General features: G+C 42.2%; 1 long non-coding RNA gene across 1 annotated transcript in view; it reads right to left on the bottom strand.

Moving 5' to 3' along the window:
• LOC121333709 overlaps positions 1 to 13,509 on the bottom strand; it is a 159,124-nt gene extending 145,615 nt beyond the window's left edge. Inside the window, exon 1 of the long non-coding RNA XR_005952351.1 lies at positions 13,234 to 13,509. This is a non-coding gene — a long non-coding RNA (uncharacterized LOC121333709). The remainder of the gene's footprint in view (positions 1 to 13,233) is intronic.
• Between the last annotated feature and the right edge of the window lie 2,695 nt (positions 13,510 to 16,204).

The raw sequence follows: 16,204 nt of genomic DNA, 5'->3' as shown, positions 1-16,204 counted from the left end.
TGCTGTGTTTTTTAAATGGATTTTGCAATAATCTGCTTCAGCTGAGGATGTATGTGAGGGGAGAGGTGAATGAGTACAAATGTAGGGAAGAGGCAGTGTTAGAAGAGTTTGTCAAGATGCTTCTTACAAAGGTAAGGTGTCTTCAGATGATGCCAGTTGTCCAAAGGAAGGGGGCAGTTATATGTGACTGTGGGGAAGGTAAATCAGTGCTGAAGTGCTGAGTGGTGGCTGTTCTGGGACAATGTGCTCCATTTGCTCTGCAGAAGTAGCAGTGAGATTATCACACACCATTCCCTCATACTGCTCCACCAATGAGTGTTGGTGCTGCTGTGAGAAAACTGATGTGGAGGCAGATTTCTTTCCCCAAAATCCCTCCCTACATATCTCTCGGATCATACAGTACTGCAAAGCTTTCCTCAGTGTTGCCAAGCTTTGGGTTGGGAGTGCCACTTCACACATTGCAGATCTGTTTGATTTTCTCTGCAGCAGGGAATAAAAATATTTCAGAGATTTTAGCAGAACCTTTTTTGCTACATTCTCTGTTTCCAGGCCTGCAGTTGTTCTGATCCCTCTGTTAGGACCTCAGCAGAGGTCCAAGCACAAGCAAAAAGACATATAGCGCAGGAGGAGCCTAAGAAAAACTGTCATACAAAACAGGAGCAGTACTGTTGACTCATTATCAGATCATACTAGTAAGATGAGAATTAGGCAAGTAGGGGAGCTTATTAGTAAAAGATAACCATAAATAAATTCTTCAGTCTGTTCAAGGTAATCAGGAAAAAGATGTTGTTCAGATTACCTAGAGCAAAAAGACTTCTAAGGGTCTCTCCAAATGAGATGAGACAAATAAATTGCCTCAATTATTTCTCTGTGTCGTAACCAGGGTGTTTACGTTCGGAAAGGATTTTTTGGAAAAAACAGAAATACTTTATCATTAGATGAAGAAAAGAACCACTCAATTATTTGATGGAGAAAATAAGGCCTGACTTTTGGAGCCTCATATCTTTGTGCAGGTATCCTACAAGGATTTGAGTAATTCGGCTATTACACAAACATTTGTATAGGCTTCCCCCAGGCAAAATCCTGTAAAAATAAAAAAGTACTTATTTTTCTCAGCCTAGACATAAATATTCTTATTGGTCCTAAAGAAAAAAACATTGCAGAAAGCACTATTTGCATTTCAGTGTCTGCAGGATCAGACCCTGTGATCTGACACCTTGACAAAATTATAATTTGGCATGTAGAAAACACCATTCATCAATGGAAACTAAGGGAAAAAACAGTTATTAACTCTCAAGGTCAGTGTAGGGTGATCAATATTATTAATTGCGTGCGGATAAGTTGAGACAGCAGTTCAGCACTTTAGCAATTATCTGAGATTCAATACAAGTATTAAATACTAACAGTACTCAATCATGAGTGGTTAAGAAAAGAAGCTCCCCATTCTGCTCACCTTTAGGAGGTGAAAGTAGAGTTTCTGCAGACTACGGCACAGCTGGACACCTACAGCCCTGTGCTCAGACCAAGTGTGATGGAGTCACCAAGGTGACATTGTGTCTGTCTTGTCTTTCTTTTCACTGGAAACAGAATCCTTCAACTAGCAAAAAATGCCCTGCTTTGGTTATATTTCCAACTCTACCATAAGGTGAGAATTCCCAAGTTCACCCAGACCTCCTGTTACCAAGAGATTGCAGCATGACTTTATCTGTGTTGGAACAGGAATCAGCAAACATGTATCAGAACACGATTTTGGGGAAGAGCGTGTGCAGTAAGCAGACATGCTTGCTTACACAGCACACAATACCACAGACATTTCTACCTACAGTCCTACCAATTAGTCAGAAAAAATCCCTGCTGAGTTACCTAATTTTATCATACACAAAATCCTAAATCCAGGTTTCACTTACCTGTCCAATGTCATTTCTAAATCCTATTCAAGACAGCAAGAAAACATAAATTCGTAATTTCTAAATGCATAAACCTTTTAACTTCTACAATTTTATCACAACTAAAGTGTTATTCCTATGTTATTGTCATGCCTTCAGCTGATTTATAACTTCAGTTTATCTTATTTGATCACTTTGTTCCCAGACACTGACTTCTGTTGTTCAATACTAGTCTAGACTCTCACTCATCCTGTGGTTTTGGGGAATGGGAAGAATCCTGAACTTGCTCCCTCTACTTGGTTAATCTGGGTCAGCCAAGAGCAGACAAACTCCCAAACAAAAATAATTTGTATTAAAATTTGCATGAGTCCTCAAAAATATCTTTTTTTTTTTTTTTTTAATCCTTGGCTGGAATGGCCAGGCCTTGGCTGTTCTCACTGAAACTGCTGGGAAGAAAGAATAAGCACTACAAGGTTGTTAGTCATACCACTTGTTGCTTACCTGAAAAGGCCTAATTTGCTATAGTGATAAGCAGAGATGAGGAACCTGAACAGAATAAAAGTCTTGCTCCTGCTTTGGACCAGAATCTCAGGTGGATATTATTATGTATATATTCAAAGACTGTCACTGGTTCAGAGCTAAATTTCCAGCATTCATCCAAATTAAACCCAAGGCTTAAATCTTTTGACATGAACATTGCTCTCCACCAAGCATTTGTGTAATTAATATATCTTAAAAAAAAAAAAAAAAAAAACAAAAAAAAAAACAAAAAAAACTTTAAAAAACCTCCAACAACCCACAATTCAAAACTGAATCAAATGAGCTGGAAAAGTACAGAGAAAAGGAAGCATTCAGTGAGAGCCCAGAAGCCATAGCTCTGACTTACATAAGCTAAGGACAAGAAGTGTCTTCTATATAGGAGTTTCTTTTCCTGTCATGATCCAAACTAATAGTGAAGGTGGGTTCACTTATAGGATGAATTCCAAAAGATGGACATTTTCTGCTGACAGCATTAGCCAACCCCAATATGCATGGGACCATTTTCCTCTAGTCCCACTGCCAACATCAGCTGTTCTTCCCATCAGCCTAACCCAAGTGAAATCTCTCCTTCCAGCAAATGACACCTGCTGAGGCACCTGCTGCCCTGAGGCAGGATGACTGACTGGTGAGGTTGCCTAAGTTTGGTACTGACTTATTAAAGCTGTGACAGCATCTGGAGGAGCAAAGGGAGGGTAAAAATAAACTCAAACAATCACAAGAAGCAGTAGAATTGGATGTGAAGGCAGAGGTCCTTAATTTACGGTCATTTTAATCAAATTTTGCCTATGAAAATTTGCAAGTAAGAGATATTGGTGCTGGTTCGAAAAAAGAAAGTACAGAGAGCTGAGCTGAGGGAGGCACACAGATGGAGGAATTCACTTGAAGTATCACACTTTCAATTATGTTGCAAAACCTGTTTAAGTTATCTCCCACTTCAGGATGCCAAAAGTATCCCTGTCACCTTCCTCTGGGCACTTGCCTACTGCAGCTTCTCTAGGATGGGATACCCTCCCAGGTGTTTCCCCAAAGAACACTGCATACAATTCATCCAGCAAAATAATCTCTGCTCTGTTCCAAGCTCCAGGTCATGGCAATGAGAGACAGGGAACACAGTCCTGGGTCCTTCATTAGGTATGGCTGACCACAGGGTGCCAGAGCCTCTCCCAAGAGCACATGGCATCCAGCAGGAGAGGATTCCTCAAACGAACATGAGTGCAGCAATTGGCTGGCCCCAGTGGAGTGGAGTTCCCTTCTGGGCTCATGCTGCAGTGGTGCCCTAAACCCAGCTGATCGAGTAGTGATGGCATTGCAGTTTGTTTGCACATGGAAAAAATAGCTTTATGCAGCACTCCTGACTGCTACAGCCAGCGTGTGGGAAGGGAAACCTGGAGTGTGTAGGTGACTGCCTAGGGAACCTTGTCTTTGTGGAGAGATGAGACCCAGGGATCTCAATTCTGTTCCTGCTTTTGCCACAGGTCTCCTGTGCAAATCCCCTGCCCATGCTGAACTGCAGCACCCTGGAACTGTTCCTGGCATCACAACTGTTTTGACCCTCTCTTCATTACAAGGTCAATTAGGATCTTTATCCACAAGGCATCACATGAAACACACACAAATTGTCAGTGTCCTTTTGTTGCTTGATCTCCTTAGAAGTCCAAACAAATACACAAGCCCCTCTGCAAGGATCTAAGCACAGAATAGTGATCCTGAGGAAACTGTTCACTGCCAAGATCTGCTCATCCCAATACCTCTGTGGACTCTACTTGATATATAAATGTGTATTTTTCCATATGGAAATCAAGAATAAATAAGAGGACTCTGTTCAAAATTTCAGTCATTCACACCACCTAGATACAGACAAAAAGCTAAATTAATCAAAAGAGACAAAAAGTATGAGATTTTGGACAATCATAGAGACAAAATAATATTGTGTAATGATATAGCAAGTTGACACTATTACCTTCTCACCAGACCCATCAACCCACACTGGTTAGGAGTTGGATTCTTGATGTAAGTAAAATTAATCCCACTGGAATTAACTTAGTCAACATCTATTGAAGACTTACCTTTTACTTTTCTACAATTACTTCCACTTTCAAATGTCCCCAGGGCGATGAATTGTGGATTTGTTCACAGCCTTTTGCACTTCTCAGACTTTCACTGTTGCTGCACTTTTTTAGTTGTCCCAGTTTTTCCCCTCACATCTCCTTTTAAAACTTTGGCCAAATAATTCACTTAAGCTTTTAAATGAGATACCTCTATAAAGAGCATCTGGGTCAGCCAGCCTTAATTTGAAAATGTCATTACTCCCACACTAAACTTCTCCAATCAATCCCACAGCAGCCATCATGGTTTGTATGCCTCCCAGAACAACCCAAGTGAAACTGTGGTCTTTTCATCTTTCAAAAAGAATGAAAATATGAGAAAGGGGTAAGAAAACACCACTCAGGTGGTGAAGACTCAAATTGCACAGGGAAATAGAGTGAGAAAATATGTTCATTTCCACAGGTCTTTTGGGCTGCAAAGGTGCAAAATGTTATCTAGAAAAAGGAAAAAACAGTAAGTTTTTAGCTTGTGCATGGCTCAGTTCCAGCTCAACTATCTCTAAGTCAACATCATTTTGCCAAGTTCAGAAATATTCAAGATGCTCCTGCGGTTCAGGATATCATTACTGTGTCTCCCATATGGCCTTTCCTGCAGGTAACTGGAGAAAACTGTTCTGGGTCAGTGGAGTTAAAAGGATTACATCTCATCTAAAGGTGGGGTGCTTTTCACTTTCTTAACCTGAAAGTTAAACAGCTGCATGCCTAGCGTCCCTCTGCAGCCAGTTTGATGAAAGGCATTTTCAGAAGGCACTTCTTTTGCTCCTATAGTAGCCATTAAAATAGGCTGAATACCTTGCCCTCTGGAGCTGCTTACCTGCATATTTAACTGTAAATGTCTCTGGGAGCCAGACCTGTATCTTCAGCCATAAGGGACTGGGTGCAGCTGGAGGTGAAGGTGCTTCCATCCAGGTGTCTACATGTAAGTGCTGAGTGCAGGTTGCAATCTCCGGCAGAGTTTGCTGATACAGTGAGCACACCCTGGAGAGCATTTCAGCCTACCCTCAAGCAGCCTACCTCACTGTGTGCAGGTGTCTGGTGTGGCCTGCAGCTTCCAGGACAGCAAAAGTCCTGTGCTAAATCTTCAGCTCTCTGGGGATATCCCACTTATTCCAAGGCATCTCAAATGACACCAGACATGTTTAAGCAATTGAATGGAATCCCTGATGCTTGAACATCTCTTTGGGCCACTCTGGCAGGACTGACAGACCACCATTGACTACAAATCAAGCACAGACAGCCATTTCACATGTAGACAACTCCATGCAGATGTCAGTGTTTGCCTAACTCCTGTTAAAACCTACCCAGGTGTTACACACTGGTTGGGACACAGCAGCACCACAGCAAAGTGCTTCTCAGCATGTGCATCCCACCACTTGCTCCCCATTTTCCCAAGGAGGACACACAGCACAAGCAAACCCTAGTGCCTCTGGTCACTTGTCACTGGCACTGCAGAAACAGTCTCGAGGACAAACCCTGCTCTGTGGGTTAATTAATGTTAGCTCATTGTTTAAAAAAATTAGGTTAAGTCATTGATATAAGGGGAGCAGAACCTGAGCCCTGGAGGAAGCATCTCCAGCAAAGTCATTAACAAAGCTTAAAGAGTCTCACAATTCCTGCTCTGGCATCATGACCACAGCCCCTGTACAAACTGATATAAAAGGTCAGGGTCTCCTCCTGTCTGCTCTGCCCTAATTACAAGCAGAAGAGAAATGTAAATGCCTCTTTGAATTTCATCAGAAAGCATATGGACTTGTGTTATCATGGCAATAAAGGTAATGCACATTTGCAGAGCTCCAGTGGGGCATATCAACAAAAGCTGCATGTTTGGAGCAGAGTATTTTCTTAACAGCTACACCAGACTTTGGATGCTCTGAGTTGTGCTTCAATGTGGTAAAGAAAAGAAATACTTTGGGTTCAGATTCAGTATCATTCAACTGGCTGTTTATAAAGAAATGGCAGGAGATGTTTAAAATATGAGTGCAAGGACAGGCTCTTCAATCTCATGAACCAATCTAGAGTTAAGTGAGTGAATCACTCATCTGCTCTGTGAACTAATAAGAGGAGAAAATCAACTCTGAGAAACCAATTATAGTTCAATACCACCATCCTCCAGTATGTGATCTCAATGCCAAGTAAGTCTCCCAGAATCAATCTCTGGGACTTGCTGGGAAAGTTCTGCATGCCAGAATAGAGAAAACTTGTTTCCAGAAGATCTAAATGGACACATTCAAATCAAAAAAAAAGCAAGATGGCAACACAGCATAGTCAACTAGAAGCAGACATATAAAAACCAGGAGTTAAAAATTACAGTGGTCAGATTAGATTTAGCACTTGAAATTCCAATCAAAGCAAGACAGTGAACAGAATGAAGTATTAACCCCACTACACTACAGTGAATCATGGATTTAGTTACCTAATAAACTTCAAGGTTTATCTATGAGAGGTCCCTGTCATATTCTCAGGATACCAGTTCCCAGTACTCTTTAGAAAATATGTTGTAGGACTTCATCGTACACTCTTTATGATCTCCACAAGAAAAAATATGTGTCAAATAATAATCTAGAGGGGGCTCAGATGCAGTATCCTGTTTGGGACTGCATCATTTTATGCTGACCTTGGAGACTGCACTCCCTGGTGGAATACCTCAAAGCAGAAAGGACTTTAAACAGCCAGGGCTCAGTACTCATAGTTCCTGAAGACCTTGAAGTGAGAAGATCCCTTTGAAAGAGAGAGGCTGTATTTCATCCTCTGTGCCAGTTACTATATAAACCACCATGGCCCTTTGCCTGGATTTGGAAGCCCCAGGCCTGATTTTCAAAGAGACCAAGCACCTAAAGTTCCAGCTGAACTCAGCAGTTCAGCAAAACAAACTCACAATAGCTGACCAGACAAAATGGTATCACTCTTCTGAGAAAAATTTGATTTAATTTTCTTTTAACTTTGGCTTCTCCAAACAGAAAACTATATAGTAAATTCTCCTCAACATGAGATTTGAACTCTCCTATTACAGCTTTTTTTTGGGTAAAAAATTAAAAACAACTTGCCCACCAGACTGAAGATCCTTTAGCCTTGTGGGAAGGGGTTGGGGTTAATAAAAAGTAACCACAAACTGTATAGTTACAATTTGCCTTATGCTGGTAGGATGATCAGAAAATATGTAGGTATTTTTCTGCTAAGTGGAACCCAGATGAACAGTTACAACTTGGACATTTTAGAGGAGTTCACAAGACATTAACAATAATTAATACAAAACTTTTCCCCAAGACTGTATCTATAATCTCTATTTCCTACTCCATAGTCCTGTGACTGAGGACAATTTTCTTTGCCTTAATGATGAATAAAGCGGTTCTGAGAACTGCTCTGGGCAACCATCACTGAGATCTTATTGTTTTATCTAGTCCAAAGTAGTTTTGGGTAAGGGAAGAAATGTCAGAGCTGTCTGCTATTCTGCTGATGTAGAAATAACAAGATCACTACATGTTGGTCTAAGTCTCAGACATGAAAACCAGCTCAAAGAAGCATTTGCTGATGGCATTGATGTGCAAGTGGCTCAGGTTTTTTGTAGGGTCTCAGTTCTCTTGAGCTTTGACTGTTATGGGTGTTTTCATAAATGGAAATAAAGGACCCAAACCTACTGACCCTGAAGCGTTAGCCATTCAACTCTACTGTGGATCTTGCATCTGGAAAAGCCCACAAGCCTGTATATCAGCAAACTGTCACATCAAGCAGCTGAATTACTGTGTGATGCCATGAGCCACAGCATCCCATGGCATCAGAGAGGGGAGACTTTTCTTGCAGAAAAGAGCATTGAAAAAGCTGAGCAGTGGGACCCTCGGGACTGTTGGGGAACTGAGTGAATCAGCCATGCTGCTCTGCTCCATGCTGCCGTGGCAAAACTGACTTTGCATCTAAATTAGCTAATTTAAAAGTGTCCTGGGCACCTCTGCACCATCATTTCCTCCCTTATGTGACTGCATAAGAAAATTTAAAGGAAAAGGCAAAACACAACCTTTCTAAAATCTACAGCCTAGTTTATTATCCATAAATACAGCACTTCTCCAGGCTTTTCTTGGCTGATGCTGTTCCCCACCAAACCCAGAGACATCCTAGAAGTGCTGTGTACTAGAGGTTATTAATACAAAAATAATTGCACAGAACAGACCAAAGAGAAAAACAGCAGGGTTATTCCAGAAGCCCAGAAACCCTTGATTTTTTTGTTGTTATAATTTTTGTTACTATAAATCAGTATTTCCTAATCATCAGAGCACTCTGCAATGGTCAGCTGTACAAATCTCAAGAATGAGGCACAGCATCTTGTGCCTTCTAATTAGTTCTGCTGGCATAATTGACTCTGGCTGGGCACCAGAGCTGGTACAGCTGTGAGCTGACAAGGCTGTGAGGAGGCAGGAGCAGGTATAGAAGAAGATGAGACAAAGCAGGCTCACACACCTGTGAGAGCAAGGCAAGGAAGGGAAGACCCTAGGACTGAGGGAAGAATAAATAGAAAAGATCAGAAGAAAGAGAGAAGGACTGACAGGCAAAAACAGATGAGAAAGAAGGATGTAGTAGTTCTGTTGTCTGCCTAAAAGAGCAAAGAACCTCTGGTTGAAGTTGATGAAAATTGCACATTTGTATTAACAAAGGTTCTGAACATTAAATACTTGTTAAAGATTTGGTGGTTGGTTGTTTGGGTTTTTTAAGCTATTGCACAAAATCCTACTGAGATCTTTTTCATGGTGACATGGTCAGTTTGTCAACTCCACTGACAGAACAGAAGCAGGGAAATACCTTTGAAGCAGGATGTAGGAACAAAGAACACAATAAGGAGTCCACAAATGGTCCCAATTTGCATAAAATTAAGATAGGAACAAACTATGCTTTTAAGGGTAAAGGTATGGATTCTTATGGATTCCCTCTAAGGGGAAAGGTATGGATTTTCCTCTCAGTGCATCCAGAGTATTCTCTATAAACATACAGGGTTGTTGTTAAACAATGTTGACATTGATATTGTATCTAATTAATTCACACACAGCACTGGAAGGGAAAATTAATACATTCTCTCTTATTTCTTCTTCTGAAATTAGATGCTTTGTCGTATTGATTTTCTGTTTTGCTATAACCAAATTCCTTCTTTAATTTTTTAAAAATAGTACTAGACCTGCCTCTAGGGAGTGACAGTAGTAAAAAGCATTCAGCCAGCCAGCCTCTGCCTTTACCTAACAATTAGGAGGATCTTAAATGTTTTTGTTCATATTTTTCTTTCCCCATGAATGCCTTCACCACAAAGAGGCTACCTTGGTGCTATGCACCAAGGAAGGAAGAGCCTCCCACCACAGCTGCCACTGATGCTCCTCAGCTCCTAGCTTCTGCCTCCTGCAGTTCCCCGCAGCAACCTCTCCATCCTCTGTAGGACTTAAAATTTAAAAGCAGTGTGTAACCTTTCTCACCAGTGTTCACCTTTTCAGGCCCGTGGGCCTGACAGACACGCAGAAACAACCTCTGCTCAGCTTTCTCAGAGGCTGGAAACGGGTCACTCATCCCTTCATTGGTTTCTCACCTCCCAGGACAGCTGGGAGCAGGATTTGGCATCACATGGGTGGGATAACACTCTTACAGAGCAGGAACAAGTCACAGGCCTGATGCAGCATGGAGATGTCATGGGTGGTCAGGGCTCCTTTGGACATGCAGCCCAGCACAGTCTCATCAGATAAGAGATTTGCAGCAAGATCCCCTCTCTTTGTTTCACAGTATCCTGCCTAGGCCAAAGGTCCTTTAAGGTTTATCTAAATCACAGTGGTTCCTTCTTATTTGCCTTATTTGAGCGCGTCCCTGTTGGAGTTAAAACAGATTCATGATGAGGCATGACTCTTTCCTGCAGAAACTTTCCTCTTTAGAGACTATCCTTTTTCTTTTTCTTTTTTTTTTTCCCTACTTTATATTCTCTCTTCAACCAGCTTATAAAACAGAAGTGTATATCTGGGTATAGAGAGTGTGCTTTCTCAAATTATCTCAATCCTGTTTTCAACTCTGGGTACAACTGTTACCTTCCACTTCTCCGGCAAAATAGTTGTTTTTAATTAAGGAAGGCATATTTTTGCTGCAGATCAGCTATTTCATACTAAGCTCCTTCAAAACTTTTCAATATACCATCTGGAGCTGATGATTTGCTGCTTTTTAAATTATCGATTTGTTCCAGCTTTTCCTTCTGACACATCTTGATTACCAGAAAGGAGCAAGTCCCAGTAGGTATCAATCTGATATTCTCTGTGCTGAAGAGCACTGCAAACAAATCACTTAGATTCTCAGCAATGTCCTTATCTTCTTTAATTTCTGCCTTTAATTTTCAGTGATCCAGTTTCTGAACTAGCAGTTAATTATTCTAACTCTTCTGACTGACACACCTGAAGCACACTTATTCTATAACTCTAGTATTTTGCAGGGCACCATACTTCCTTTTTATTTCCCTTTCATCTAGTCTTTACACTAATTAATAAACAAATGTATTGGAAAGCTAAGGTTCGATTTTCAGATTTGGAAGGGTTCCCTGACACTCAGTTGTACTGATTTCCTCTTTGTTTGCCCAGTATTACTGTTTTTGGCAACATGCATGCCCTCCAGACTCTATTATTGTTCTTAAGTGGAATTCATGGCATCTTCCTCTACTCTTCCCTCAGGAGCTTTTGTGACAAATCCTCTCAACACAACCAAAACCCAGATGCTCTGAAATTTCAAACATTTTTTGTACTTATTTCCCACTAAGCTGCAGGACTGTATTACATTAATATGTCTGCTAGCAGCTACAGATGCAATCTTGTCTTGAATTCCTTTCTGCATACTGATTAAGAACCAAAAATCAGGATATAGGATGTAGGCACTTTATAAGGTGGCATTTTGATCTGAAATTTCATACTGACTTATGGCTCTGGCCCAAACTGGAAAAACAGGCACCTACCCCTTTTTTAACACTTTCTGAAGGCAGTAATTGGATAGCATCTGGCAAACCTGGGGTGTGTAATCCATATCAGAAGCGACATGGTGTTGGAAACTGCCTGTCTGGAACAGTGCAATGATAAGAGTATTTTCTTCCAGACATGGAAAGGCTGCCTGGCAGGGAGGTCAAGCCATCATTGCCCATCTCTAATGAAGCACTCAGCTACCTGGCAGGGAACTACGGGGGAAGAGGGCACACCATTCCACTTGTTGGGACAGGGTTCCTGGCTCAGAAAGAGCTGCAGAGCTTCTGGGGCAAAAGGAGGCCTGGCACTATAGTTTGGTGGTTTGGGGTCTCAGAGCAGAGAGGTCTCCTAGGTTTGAGTCAGTGTGCTGATCCTAAGCACTTCATTTCATCCGTGAGCTCAGTGCAAAATGGTCCCTAAAACAAAGTGTGTAACTTAGTGTCTGGTGCCTGCTGAGACTCCTCTTCAGTATGTAGGAAGAGCTTATCTTTTTGAGACAGAGATGTTAGGGATGATGTTAAAGTTGTGGCTGAGCCCAGAGCCATATCCTGCTCAGAGCACTCACTCCTCACATCCAAAGCACATCCAGCTCCTGCCTGAAAACTTGACAGTTTGGCAGAGTGAGCTGAACTGTACCTCAAGTTCACATGAAGAGCAAAGGAATTTGAACAGGCTTGCTTTGGGCTGGTTAAACTCCTTCCTGAATTGTTGTTCTTTAGTATTTTCTTCCGGTTTCCTTCTGCTGACACACCTAAACATGGCTGGACAGCAGATTTCTTCCCTACCCAGCTCATGCCAAAGTATTACTCATGTAGCAAAAGCCCCCACAAAATGTCAGCTGAGCTTTGAATCATTCATTGTTAAGGAAAAAAAAATAGAATCCTAGCACTGGCTATTGAATTGCTGTTAATGATTTAGAAAGAGAGGACTAAAATGCAGCACCACAGACATAATCCTCAAGTCATTCTACCACTGGTCTCCCCAGTGGTTCTACTCCAAAGGAGCTTAGGCCATCCTCTGTCTGATGGCTCCTTCCTCACCAGCCACTTCACCTCCACCACTGGCCATGCTCACTTCAGCCACAGAGAAATGGGTGCCACAAACTCAAAATGGTTCACTCACATGGTGGCTGCAATTAGGGAGGCCGTGTAACCCACCCAGGTGCCTGCAGGAGGTTTGCTTTTGGCATCTCTGCCTTCACGTAGAAAGATCTTATTTCAGTTATACCCATTCAGGTAAAAAAGACCTCAGGCTGGAGAAGTGGGGAATTAGATTTATATCTCATCTAAAACCCTGGTCACTGCCTGGTTACACATGCAGACATCCTCAGAGACAGAAGCACTCCTGCAACTAGGGGAAAGGCCCTTGATGTTCCCTTCCATTAAATATTCCTTAAGTACCCAGTCTGGTGCCTTCACGTTGCTACAGCTACTCCCAGAGCATCCACTAACCTGTTCCAGCTCCTGCCGATCTTTTCTGGCCAGGTTTGAAGCCTCTGAACCAAACGAGATGAGAGAGGATGCTAATAAAACAGTAAATTGACAGAAAATATCACTGCAACCCTCTGACCTCCTGCTCTGCTGAGATACTCCGGACGGAAAGAGCCCCAGATTCCCCTTTGCCACCTCCGATCTTCCCCCCAGAGCCGCCCGCAGCCCGGGCGCCCACAGGCCCCACAGGTGCCCGGTGCCTCGTGCGCCGGGCTGGGCCCGGGGTGCCGGGGCTGCCCCTCGCCCTGCCGCTTACCTTGGCACGGCACGTGTGCGGGACGGGCTGCCCGAGGATGGCGCAGGGAAGCCGGCAGGGAAGCCGGCGGGTCCCCGAGGAGCCCCCGGAGCGGGCGTGCTGCTCCCCAGGCGAGGCAGCGGGGCCGAGGGCGCCCGGCCGGGGCACAGCGCTGCTCAGGCGGTGGCTCCGGGGAGGGCAGTGAGCTGTGAAGCTGCTCCCCGCCTCGGCGTTACCATCTCGCCAGCCGCGCGGTCCCGGCGGAAAACATCGTCCTCAAGCACTGCCGTCATCTCCAGCGAGGGCGCAGGGCTGGCTGGCGCGGGGCGGCATCGCGCTACGCGCCTGCTTAACACCGACGCCTTTTTCTCCCAAAAGAAAACCCCAAAGAGTAAAATGCAACACAGATGGAAAACAGGGAGGACCGCATTGAAAGATGCTTCTGGGTCAGGGCTGTGCCGCTTCCACGGTCCAACAGCACCATCTCCTGGGTGGCCCCGCCGCTCGCCCGGCCGCCGGCAGCTCGCCCCGGAGCATCTCCCCGGGAAGACCCTCCGCAGCTTTCCTCTGCCATCTACGTGTGTCCTTTATTTGCTTTCCTTTCAGGCGCTATCAATATTTTTGCAATTGTTTCCTATCACATACTATTGCTTGTCTCTCGTGAAGTATCACGGATGAGTAAATAAATGAAATACTGAAGAATACTAGAATCTGTATATATTTTTTCTAATCAGCAGTCAAAACATTCTTGAATACCAGCCCTAAATCTGCTCTTTTCTTGAGCTGTGATGGTTTAAATACGTATCCAGTCTTCATGGAGCACATCGTCTTTGAAGTAATCAAAAAGTGCTGCCTCTCAGAGAATGCCTATATTTTCTTCCAGAAAAAAAAAAAAAAAAAAAAAAAAAAAAAAAAAAAAAAAAAAAAGAAATCATTAAAAATCTACTTGAAGAGCTGTTTAGAGTTTAGACAAGTGAAAAGAACAGAAACTATAGATTTCATAGTATTACCATTCAATGGGGAAATCCTGTCTGACAAGTAGTATTTCAAAGGTACTCCTTGTAGTGTATTTGAAATGCTTGTTGAGCTACACCCTGTAAAAGCATGTGGTTTTCACCCACTAGATCATAGGTTTGAGACTAAATACCTCAAAACTTTATTCTCTCTATAGCTATTATCATACAAGCAACAAATTACTTTTGTATTTTAATTCCCTTTAGCCTGCAAAGTGAAGATTTGTTTCACTGTTTTGAGGCTAAATTGTACATAAAATCTTTCAGATTTTGAAGGCTGTGCTTATGTAAGCCAAAAAAGTTTAAGTCAATGCTTTTTTTTTAATTCAATACACATCTAAAGCCCGTTTTAACTTAATTTACTGTTAAATGCCTGGCAAAATTTTACAGAAGCTCACCTTTAAAAATTCTAAGTAGGTCCCTCATGCAAGTTTTAAGTTAGGAGGGACAATATGTAACTATAAATACAGACATACATGCCTGCACCTGTGCAGGAACAGTCTCATGGCTTTTTGTATAAAACTGTTGCAACAATGAAAAGAAAAAAAAATTCCCTGTTTTTGCTAAATTAACATCTTTTAGTGGCAAAGTTGTTTCAAAATTCATGTTGAACTTGTCCTTTGGATTCTTCTTAGGTAATTATAAACCATCACCCCCTGCACCTTAAAGGGGTTTGTTTCTTCTTGAAAGGGGAGTATAAGCCAGCAGCCTGCTCTTCTGCCAGCATTTCTATGGTCCAATTAAGATGAGATCCTCAAAACTGGGAAGATACAAATGCTTGTTGATTACATACAGCACTGTGCATTCATCTCAGTTACACCCTATGACTACCATGGATTTTATGGAGTGCCATGGTCCTTCTAACTGAAACCCTTTGCTCCTGGCCTACTCCTTTACTTCCAGAAAAACAAGGCACAACAAGAATTTGGACGATTGGAAAAAAATTGTTGAAAATAAAACCTGAATCCACTTAGCCATTTTAGTCCTATCTTCTGTGTTACTAAAACTTACTTTCCCTGGGAGATTCCAGGAAAGGCCTCAAGTAGTTAAATCAGTGAGGCCATGATCAGGTCACACCAGAGACAGCACTGTTTTAACAGAGCTATTAAATGAAACAAGCAGCATCCCAAAGGAAAATCCAAAACTGGATAATGAACCACCGCCCTTTACAGAGCAGTGTGTTCATGTCAACTCTTTCAGCCCAAAAGCAAGCTTGACCTACCACCCAGCACCATTAGCAATCCAAACCCTTTCCACTCTCTTTACCTTTCCTTATTGTCTTTCCACCTTTGCTCACAGATTCCTTAACTTACAGGTGACATGTATCTTGTAACTAATGAGTGTTTTTTTCTTCCACAGTCCTGTAATATGGATATTGAACAAACCTGTGTAAGAAGATCTGGTTTCTGCAGAAGGAACATGCAAATCAGATTAGACAGGGATTTATTGATCAGGCTACGAGCTCTGCTTTTTATTATTGCCCTTAGAGGCAGGCACTGCCAGGGTCTTACTGGGATTCTTGGTGACAGCTCAGGAGAGATTTTCTTTGCTACAATTCTTCGATTTCATGTTCTCAAGCTTGGTTGTTTTCCATGCACTTTGTTAGTATTGACAGACTCCCAGAAAACTCCTGCCAAAGATTTCTAGCCTACTTTTTAAAGTGAACCAGAGAACTCAGTGACAACATGAAAATAAGCCTACATGTCAGACCTAAAATAAAGCAACTTAAGTATTTCAGGGCATTTAGATGGTATAAATTTATTTTTTCAGAGCAGACAAGCAATGAAGAATAATAACCTTGTCCAAACATTTGGTAGCAAAATTAAGGCAAGTCATTAGGGCTGAGAAATCCACTTGCTGTGTAACCCATTAATATGCCGAGCTGTTAACAGCTGTTTTCTCAGGAAAACAACTTTTGTGGTAATTGATTTTAATGCTCCCAACACAAAATTAGCAGCACAAAAGCAAGTGTTTGCAAC

This window comes from Onychostruthus taczanowskii, unplaced genomic scaffold (genome assembly GCF_017590055.1).
Source record: "Onychostruthus taczanowskii isolate IOZ18803 unplaced genomic scaffold, ASM1759005v1 scaffold1, whole genome shotgun sequence".
NCBI classification, from domain to species: Eukaryota; Metazoa; Chordata; class Aves; order Passeriformes; family Passeridae; genus Onychostruthus; species Onychostruthus taczanowskii.
Note: the sequence above shows the minus strand (reverse complement) of the source record. Positions and strands in the feature narration are given on the sequence as shown.